Consider the following 10,556-nt stretch of genomic DNA (forward strand, 5'->3'; position numbering starts at 1 on the left):
TTGTGTAGCTGGTGGATCTGGAGGGTCTGGGATTAGGGTGGTTCAGGGAAAATGTGACACTCTTTCAGTTCCGTGGTTAAACAACAGATTTCCCCTTTTTCCAAACTGTCCAGCAGGTGTTGAGTGTTGACTGAATGTCAACACAGTATTGTTTCCTTTTTCACCTGGTCCATGTGCCCATACAAGCTTCTGCCCTACTGGAGAGTTTAACTCCCAAGGTAGGTTTCAAGAAACACCTTGATAGATGTTCTATGGAAAAGGGGCTCTGTTGTTAAATAAATTTCACTCATCCTGCATCCCACGTCCTCATGGGAAATTCATTTTAAGGTCTCAGAAAAGGCCTGGGTGAGGAAGCCTATGCCTACACTGATTTCACCACCAAATTCTTCTTGGTACTACTATCTAGTGGAACACACTTTGAGGAAATTTTTGGAAACATTATCTGTTTCTCAAGAACACCTCCCAGCCTTGTAGGTTTTTACAGCTGTACTTTCTAGACCCAAACCAGGCACTCTCACTCTTGGCAAGTCATCTTTCATCCTTATCTTTCCCACTGGGGAGCGGACTAGGAAGAGTGGCTTGACTTGTGTGAAATGTGTGACCACTTGTTTGACTGCCCACGGCCCCAAGGAGCTCTAGGTTCACCTTCTTTATGGTTCTGCTGCTTGCTTGCTTCAAAATAGTAATGGCAGTCCTAAGAACACGTCTGTGAAGTGCTCTGTAAAGTGTTCTTGATGTAAAATAAAGCCACTGAATGCTGTCCTCTGAAACAGTCTCCCCAGGCTGTAAGGGGGAGTATTGCTTTGGTTATCCTCACTTCACATATGAGGAAAGGGGACTCAGAGACCCAGAGTACCCTGATGATAAGTGGAAAACAGACTCCTAGGTCTCCCTGGTCATACATCCTGCTGTGTTCTCCCTGTTGGAATGTAATTTAAAGTCTCCTCCACAAGTGCCCGCTTAAGCAGCACGTATACTAAAACTAGTCTGCTCCCCGGACGGACCTTTGGCATTGTTTCACTGGCTTGTTCCTCTGAGGGCTCTTCTTGCTTTTAACTGACACCCATCACACCACGGTCTCTGCTTCCCAAACCCACTTAGCTGGCTTCGTAAGGAAGCAGAGGGGATGGGGGTGGGGTTCCAGGAACTGGGATCAGCTGGGATGTTCATGGCTCTGGTGGGTTCCCCATCTGCCATACTCTGACTGCTGGGCTGTCTGAAATACGTATAGTTGTTTTCCTTACAGTGTTCAGAGGAGGTGTCCTCATCAGGGGAACATCTCAGGAAGGAGATGCTGCAGCACTGAGCCTTAGCTTGGTAGCAGTACCTCTAGCCAACTTTAAGCTGTTCGCTTCCTGAAGTCCTCTGGTCTTTACTGTGTGTCCAAATGAGAGGCATTCTGGTTCCTCCTTGGGTAACATTAGGGAGGTAGTCAAAGCCCCCAGAATAGGCTGTTCTTGTGTTCCAAATCTGGGATGACCACCACTGATGGTGGGATCTCCCCCCTCACCCCATATTTTTGAGTTACAGAAAATGGGGTGACCAGAGACTCTTGAGATGATTGACAGCTTGTGATGTATTACCTACTTGCGGTTTCCTCTGTCTGATGTGCCAGCTTGCTGGAATCCAAATCACGTTCCAGTTCTTATATTAGAGGCATTATTCTAACAGCCTGAGACTTCAAACACTTTTTTTGAAATGCAATAATTAATTGGTTCTTATTGGGCCTGAAGGGCTGTCATATAGGTCTTTGAGTTTCAAGTTTAGCATACTTTGATCGTTCTGGGATTGTACCTGTGTCTTCCTGGGGATTCTGCATACACCAATGAGCATCTTCCTGCTTCAGTAAGTCCTTTCTTATACCTTCACTGGAGATTTACAGATTGAAAATCTGTTTTTTATTATAAATTTCACTTTGCATCTCCATTACATTACCCTGAGGACAGTAAATGGATCTTTTACACTGTGTCTATTAGGCAGGTCATCTATGACTTGACCTCAGGACAGTAAACGTGTGGTGAGTAAGTGTTCCTCATATAAAGGGAATGTTGGGTCTTTTCGGGATGGGCACTGTTGTTTTTAGTTAAGGATAAAACTCACAAGGAAGTAAGTGATGGAGAAGGGGAAGATAGGGTGCACTCCAACTCTTCTTGGGGTCATTTATGCCTGTCCTTACATTGCTTTTCCCTAGCGATACCCCAGTATGGATTCATTTAGTTACTTACCTTTCCAGATTTTCAATTTCACAGGAAATAGGATGGAACCATGGGAGCGAATTACAGAACCTATGGAGGACATATAGAAGTAAAATAGGAAGGTCACAGTGGAACTCTGGCAAACACTTCCAGCTGGACTCTAAAAGAAGAGAGATGACCCTGAAGAAATTTTACTTTTATTTATCTATTTTTTTAAATTTTTTTATTTTTTATAAACATATAATATTATTTATCTATTTTTAAAGATATATTTGAGAGAGAGAGTTTGTGAGCGGCAGGAGGGGCAGAGAGAAGGAGAGAGAGGATCCCAAGCAGACAGCCTGCTGAACTTGGAGTGTGTTGTGGGGCTCCATCCCACTACCATGAGATCATGACCTGAACCAAAATCAAGAGTTAGATGCTCAACTGACTAAGCCACCCAGGCGCCCCACAATTCTACTTTTTGTTTTCTTATTTATTTATTTATTTAAGTAGGCTCTATGCCCAACGTGGGGCTTGAACTCATCATCCTGAGATCAAGTCTTGTGCTCTACCAACTGAGCCAGGCAGGGGTGCCTTACCCCTAAAGAAATTTTCGAATGGGCAGAGAAACACAAGGAAAAACCTAAGGAGATTGGGAACCCCTATTTGCTGCTTGAGAAGTCCCATGACTACGGGGTTGTGACACTATATGTCTGTTGTGTCTAAATGCAGCTGGATCCTCAGAGCTGTTGGGCTGTCCCAGTGTCTTTCCTGAAGCAGTTCGTGCTCCCTACCTACTAGCCGGTCTAGTTCCACCGTTCTCTCAAAGCAGGATGGCTGTATTTTCCTGCTTCGTAGTGAAAAAAAAAAAACAAAAAAAAAAATGCTAGGCTTTCTCTACCTACAGCATCATCTGCTTCCAGCCTTAACCTGTTTTGTCCCTGTCGCAATGGGAAAGACCTCTCTCCTTCTGTGTAGTTTGTCACCAGTGCTATATCTATCTGCCTCTCCTATCCTGAATTTTCTGCCTCTGTCACCTCTCCTCTAACAGCTGCAGGTGATAAATTGTGTGCTTTAGTTCTCTCTGAAGCTGACGTCCTGAATTTTCTGCCTCTGTCACCTCTCCTCTAACAGCTGCAGGTGATAAATTGTGTGCTTTAGTTCTCTCTGAAGCTGACGTCCAGAGCCACCACCTTTTTTCTTTCACAACAGTTAAGCTCTAGGGTTGTCTACCCTTCCTGTCTCTACTACCTTCCTCACACCTAAATTGTTGGCCACCCACAGATTTTCTTGTCAAGACCACTCCAACTCAGTAACTCAGGCTTTATCTGTCTTCATCTTTTCTTTTTTTTAAATATTGATTGATTGATTGATTTTAGAGAGGGAGAGAGACTCTGAAGCTCCCTCTCTAAGACTCTAAGACTCTCTAAGACTCCCCACTAAGTTTGGAGCCCTGTGTGGGGCTCAGCATCATGACCTGAGCTGAAATCAAGAGTTGGACGTGTAACTGACTACACCCAGGCCCCCCATCTGCTTCCATTTTTATGTTAGAATTGGCTCTGTTGAACCTGCTTATTTAAGCATTCTTTGAGTTCTCATGGCTCCAGTCTCTAGATTGGAGTTCTTGTGTTCTTGTGTTCCCCTGTCTCTTCTAAAATTTCTTCAGGGGCATCTCTTCCTTCAGAGTCTTAGTTGTAGGCATTTGCTAGGGTTCCGTCATGACCTTTTTTTTTTTTCTTTTAAATTAATTGTTTGAGAGAGCCAGAGAGAGCAAGAACACACAAGCAGGAAGGAGGGGTAGAGAGAGAAGGAGGTATAGACTCCCCACTGAGCAGGGAGCCCAATGTGGGACTCGATTCCAGGACCCTGGGATCATGACCTGAGCCGAAGGCAGGCTCTTAACCAACTGAGCCACCCAGGGGCCCCTACAGTGACCCTCTTATTTCATTCTATACATTCTCCAAAGGTTCTGTGATTCACTCCCATGTTCCACTTCTGTTCATAACATCCAAATCTTTGTCTCAACTCATTCTGCCAACATGTGTGGTCAGCAGCTGAGGTGGGCATCTCTACGTGCCCTTTTCCAGCTCTACTCAGCCAGTAGAGAAGTAGTTTCCAGTAGAGAAGTAGAGAAGCCAGTTGCCAAGTGTACTATTTTGTGGGGCTGGCATAACAAAATAGCACAGACTAAGGGTTTCAACAAAAGAAATGTATTTCCTCACAATTCTGGAGGCTGGAAGTCCAAGATCAAGGTGTTGGCAAATTTGATGTCTCCTGAGGCCTCTCTCCTGGGCTGGCAGGTGGTCACCTTCTGTCCGGGGCCTCATATGGCCTTTCCTCTGTGCTTGTGCCTCCTTGGTGTCCGTCTCATCTGACAAGGATTCCAGTCATACTGGATTAGGACCCCACTTTTATGAGTTCATTTAACCTTAATTACCTCTTTAAAGCCTATCCCCAAGTACGGTCACATTAGGGTTAGGGCTTCGACACACATTTTGGGAGAATATAAATTTCTGCCTCTCAACGCTCCCCTGCTGTGCGGCTGCAGTCTTTCCTTTCGACAGTCCAGCTTCCCGCTGCCTCCCTCTTGATCTTTCAAACAGATTACAGTGGCTTCCCCTCCATAAATCCAGGTTTTTATCTGGTCTTGAGAAGCCTGTCATGCTCTGAACCCCCTCCCTGTCACAGGTCCCTCTGCCGCTCACTCCGTATGCTCCAGTCTCCCTGAATTTTTGTTGTTCACAAAGCGGCATGGCCATCTGCACCACTGGACCTCTTTACCTTTGCACAGTGTGCTCTGTCTGGGTTTCCTCCCTGCCGCTGTCCACCTGCCAGACGCTCATCCATGAAAGCTTCCATAGCCAGGGATAATTCCCAGCTTCACCATTTGTTACTCTACACCTTTTTCTGTGTTCCCACCTATTTCTTGCCCTACAGTCCTTTGTAGGTTATTTGCCCCCGCCTCCGAGACCGTGAGCTTCTCGAGAGGAAGGGCTCTGCTTCTTTCTCATGCCTCCCCAGTGCTCTGTGGGAGGGAGGCCTTCCCCAGCCTGGAATGCCTGGCTACAGGAAGGAGGCGCAGCCTGATGTGGGAGGGGCAGGGTAGATGGGCCGTGGCTCCTGTGGTTATCCAGAGCGCCAGAAAGTGGAGCCACACTCCACTGTTGTGGGGTGCTTGTGGACCGTGGCCTGGCGTCCCGTCACTGCCCAGAGCTGTTCAGCATGATGCCGGCCTCCTTGTGGAGGCTTGCGCTGGCCTAGGCTTGTCCAGTGGAGCTGTGAGCGCCTGAGCACTTACTCTGTCCCGGGCGCTGAGTTAAGCACTCCTGATGGGTGGCTCTTTGGGTCCTCACGAGAGCTGTAAGGTAAGTACAATTGTAACTCTGGTTTTACTACTGGAGAAACCGCTCTGAGTCACGATGTGCCGAAGTTGGCATTTATATCCAGATCCGATTCCGGCTACATACGAGGTGAAGGCTGGGGTGGCCAGGTTCGGGCCCTAGGACTGAGAATGCATACATAGCAATGGGGCTTTTCTCTCCCAGGCTGTTCATATTATTGTGTGATTTATTTTTTTCTCTCAATATATTGGGAACATCTCTCCATATTGTGGTGGTTTTAAAGTATGTCTACAAATTCTTTAATAGTCCTCCCACAAAAGGTAGAACCTGATTTGTTCTCTTCTTGAATATGGGCCCATCTCAGTGATGCACTTCCTTTGGATAGAATGTGGCAGGACTGACGCTGAGTGACATCTGAGGCTAGCTTAGGAAAGGTGGTACAGCTTTCATCTAGCTCTTTCTTGGGCTGCATGCCCTGGAATCCCTTGGCCTTGCTGAGGGGCTTCTCTGCTGGAGGGATCACCTGGAGGGGCCGGGGCAGGAGAAGGAAGGGAAGAAGGGAGAGACATGCCCAGAGAGTCTTCACAGTACAGACGCTGCCTGACAGTGAGCAAGCCATCGGGTAATTCCAGCACCCTGCTTTGAGGCTGGTGCCGAATGGAGCGGAGACAAGCTCTGCCTGCCAAACCCTCAGACTGCACACCAGTGAGCAAAGTACAGAACAGCCCTTCCTTGACTTAAGAGGTTGTGTCCTCGTGAGCACATTGTAAGTCGAAGATATAAATTGAAAATGCATTTAAAACACCTACCAAACACCACAGCTTAGCCTAGCCCACCTTAAACATGCTGAGAACACTCACATTAGCCTACAGTGGGGCAGAATCATCTGACACAGAGCCCATTTTATAACAAAGTGTTAACTATGTCAGGTAATTTAAGTGACAGACTAGTTGTGTGACTCCATTGTTGACTCCCGTGATCGTGTAGCCAGCTGGCAGCTGTAGCTCACGGCCACTTCTCGGCATCACGAGAGGATCGCACTGCACATTGCTAGCCTGGAAAAGATCCAAATTCAAAATGTGAAGTACGGTTTCCACCCAATAGGTCTTGTTTTTGCACCATTGTAAAGTAAAAAAAATCTCAAGTTGAACTGTTGCGTTGGGTACTGTCTGTAACCGCTGCTGTTATTTAAGCCTCAAGCTGGGGGTAGCTTGTTAGTCTGCATTAGCTACCTGGAACAGAGGTCACTAGTTTTGAATTCCGTGATGTAGATGTATCAATTGGTGTAGTTCTTGGACACCTGGTCTTCGGTATTTTATTTGTTTGGAAAATACTCCTGTTCACGTGGAGGTTTACAGATATGTAACACAGATATCAGCCCTTTGTCTTCGATGGTTGTCACCTTCATTTAGCATCTTGGGATGGCAGCGTGTTGTCCCATCTGCCTGACTCAGTCCCTCTGGGCTGTAGCTGCTCTACGCTGATTGGCTCCCCTGAGCCTCGGCTCCCGCCCCCTGCTGGCCACCCCATGGAACTCCTGGCCTGCCTTCGTCTCTGTGGTACTGCTCACCTTGGGCCAGCCCTCCCCTGGCCTGGGTTCAGCCCTTCTCTAAAAACCTCTTCAGACTTTCAGTGATCCCCTCATTCTCCTCAACCCTCTACAGAGAACTTGGCCTTGCCTGCCCGGGTACAGTGCTGAGGCCTCCTATTCTTGGATGTTCCTCTCCCCACTTTCCTCCTCCCCACCTCTCAAGGAAAAAATTCAAATTCTCAGCAAAAACGAAGACTGCTAACAACTAACAGTTGCCAAATGACTTTTCTGCTCAGGGCACCGTGCTTGGCACTCTACGTGGATTACACGATTCAGTTCTCACATCAACCTTTTGAAACCTGTGTCATTGTCTTTTTTTAAAGATGATGAAACTGAAGTTCAGAGAGGTGACATGGCCTGCCGAAGGTCAGACAGCTAGAAAATGATGTGGTCTCTGCTCTCAACAGATCTATAGAACTGCCTCCCTAGATCTCTGTTACGGAAAAAGTTCCCCAAACTCCACACAGTTCCAGGGCGGATGGCACTTGTGCTGTCAAGGGACAGTGAGTCATCTTCAGTCACCCTCTGGCTTCCACAGGGTGCTCACGCCTATGTGCATTCATTTAACAAGTATTGTTGGTCCACAGCATGTCAGGCACGTTCTAAGCATTGTGAGGGAACCAGATGATACCTCTGGCTTCATGGAGCCTTTGTTCTTGTGGGGAGATAAATAAAGGCGTGAGATGAGCAAAATCTAGCCCCATTGCTGTGAGTGTGGAAAGAGGGAGGGGAAAGGTTTCAAGCAATAAAGACAGCCCCCTGGAGGTCAGCTTCAAAAGAACCACAGGCTTTATCCATTCGTCTGTTGATGGACATCTAGGTTCTTTCCGTAGTTTGGCTATTGTAGACATTGCTGCTATAAACATTCGGGTGCACGTGCCCCTTTGGATCACTACGTTTGTATCTTTAGGGTAAATACCCAGCAGTGCAATTGCTGGGTAATAGGGTAGTTCTATTTTCAACATTTTGAGGAACCTCCATGCTGTTTTCCAGAGTGGTTGCACCAGCTTGCATTCCCACCAACAGTGTAGGAGGGTTCCCCTTTCTCCGCATCCTCGCCAGCATCTGTCATTTCCTGACTTGTTAATTTTAGCCATTCTGACTGGTGTGAGGTGATATCTCATTGTGGTTTTGATTTGTATTTCCCTGATGCCGAGTGATATGGAGCACTTTTTCATGTGTCTGTTGGCCATCTGGATGTCTTCTTTGCAGAAATGTCTGTTCATGTCTTCTGCCCATTTCTTGATTGGATTATTTGTTCTTTGGGTGTTGAGTTTGCTAAGTTCTTTATAGATTTTGGACACTAGCCCTTTATCTGATATGTCATTTGCAAATATCTTCTCCCATTCTGTCAGTTGTGTTTTGGTTTTGTTAACTGTTTCCTTTGCTGTGCAAAAGCTTTTGATCTTGATAAAATATAAAGAAGATGTGGTATATATACACAATGGAATACTATGCAGCCATCAAAAGAAATGAAATCTTGCCATTTGCGACGACATGGATGGAACTAGAGGGTATCATGCTTAGCGAAATAAGTCAATCGGAGAAAGACAACTATCATATGATCTCCCTGATATGAGGGAGAGGAGATGCAACATGGGGGGTTAAGGGGGTAGGAGAAGAGTAAATGAAACAAGATGGGATTGGGAGGGAGACAAACCATAAGTGACTCTTAATCTCACAAAACAAACTGAGGGTTGATGGGGGGAGGGGGCTTGGGAGAGGGGGGTGGGGTTATGGACATTGGGGAGGGTATGTGCTATGGTGAGTGCTGTGAAATGTGTAAACCTGGCGATTCACAGACCTGTACCCCTGGGGATAAAAATATATTATATGTTTATAAAAAATAAAATTAAAAAAAAAAAAAGAACCACAGGCTTCATTTCAATTTTTTTTTTCCTTTTAGTTTTAAATTTTGAAATGACTGCCTGTTTGGCTTCTGTGAGAAGAGTGAAGGCATTTTGCCTGAGAACAAGGCAGTATGAAGATTGGCTTCCGGTGAATAATTTATTCACTTAGTTGTCTGTGTCTGATAACTTCTTTAAGAGAAATCCCTAAAGGTGGAATGTTTGAGATTCAGAGTAGTTAGAATTTTTAAAAAGATCTTATTTATTTGAGAGAGAGCACATATACAAGTTGCGGGGAGGACAGAGGGAGAGGGAGAAACAGACTCCCTGCTGACCAGGGAGCCTTATGTGGGGCTCAATCCCTAAGATCAGGACCTGAGCTGAAGGCAGATGCTTAACCAACTGAGCCACCCAGATATCCCAGAAGGGTCTGCTGACTTACACTCTTCCTGGCTATGTAAGCCAGGGCTTCACCACAGGGTGCCTGGGTTCCCAACCCCTAGTGGGCTCCAGAGGGTACCCTGCTAGGGTTGAGCACTTTCTGTGTTTGCTTGGTTGTGGGACAAGCCCTGGATTGCACTAGATGTTGCTGCTATTTTCCATTATAGCCAATCTCACTCTGGGGATGGGGGGGAAGGTAGTATCTCTTTGATGTTATAGTTTGCGTTTCTTTAATTACCATGAGGTTAAGTATTTCTCACATGCTGATTATCCGTTGCATTTCTTTTGTGACTGACTTGTTCTTGTCTCCGACTCGTTTCCCCACTGGGACCATTGATTTTTAAGGATTTCTGAGTACTACCTAGAAGTCACCAGCAGAGGGCAGCAGTGCCTCAGGGTGCTGAGGAAATGGAGCTGGACCCTGAACCTCAACAGTGTCATTTTGGACAAAGGCAGAGCCTGGGTCCTGGGGTGTTGGCAACAGTGGACTCCGGGGGAACTTAGAACAGTCAAAATGGTTAGTTTCTTATCCAATTTGAGTTATTCATCTGAAATGGGTAGGTTTGGAACAAGAAACTTTTGAAAGACCAAGACTGTAGGTCCCAGAGTGATAAATGAATTCTGTCCAGTAGGAGACATCCAGGAGCCTTTAAGAAGAGCTGTCGTTGTGGCACTGTGAGTCCCAGAGTAAGGTTGTGTGTGTGTGTGCATGTGTGTGCACATGCTCTCCCTATCCTCCAGAAAGGGAGGTGAACACACTTGCATATATGCCAGGCATCTCTCTTTGGGCTGTCTTGTTCTGTTCTCACTGGGAAATTGAAGCAGCTTCATAGGGAGGGCCTGGGGATGCTGCTGAATGTGGAACTGTGAGGGCAGGGGACTCGTGAATGCTGCCTCAGCCTCCTAAACCCCGGGAGCTAGATGAGCCTCAGGGAGAAATGAAGACCTATCAGTGCACTTACGTATCTTCTTTTTTAAAAAATTAATTTTGAGATAATTATAGATCCCGCTGTACAAGTAGTTGCAAAAATAGTAGCGACCCTCTGTACCTTTCACCCAGTCCCCCCCTTTGCTAACATCTCCCATAACTTTAGCATAATATCTAAACCAGGAGTGGACATGGGTACAATCCAGGCCTTATTCAGATGCCATGGCTTTA

The sequence above is a fragment of the Enhydra lutris genome, unplaced genomic scaffold (assembly GCF_002288905.1).
Source record: "Enhydra lutris kenyoni isolate GAN:26980312 unplaced genomic scaffold, ASM228890v2 scaffoldscaffold1, whole genome shotgun sequence".
Taxonomy (NCBI): domain Eukaryota; kingdom Metazoa; phylum Chordata; class Mammalia; order Carnivora; family Mustelidae; genus Enhydra; species Enhydra lutris.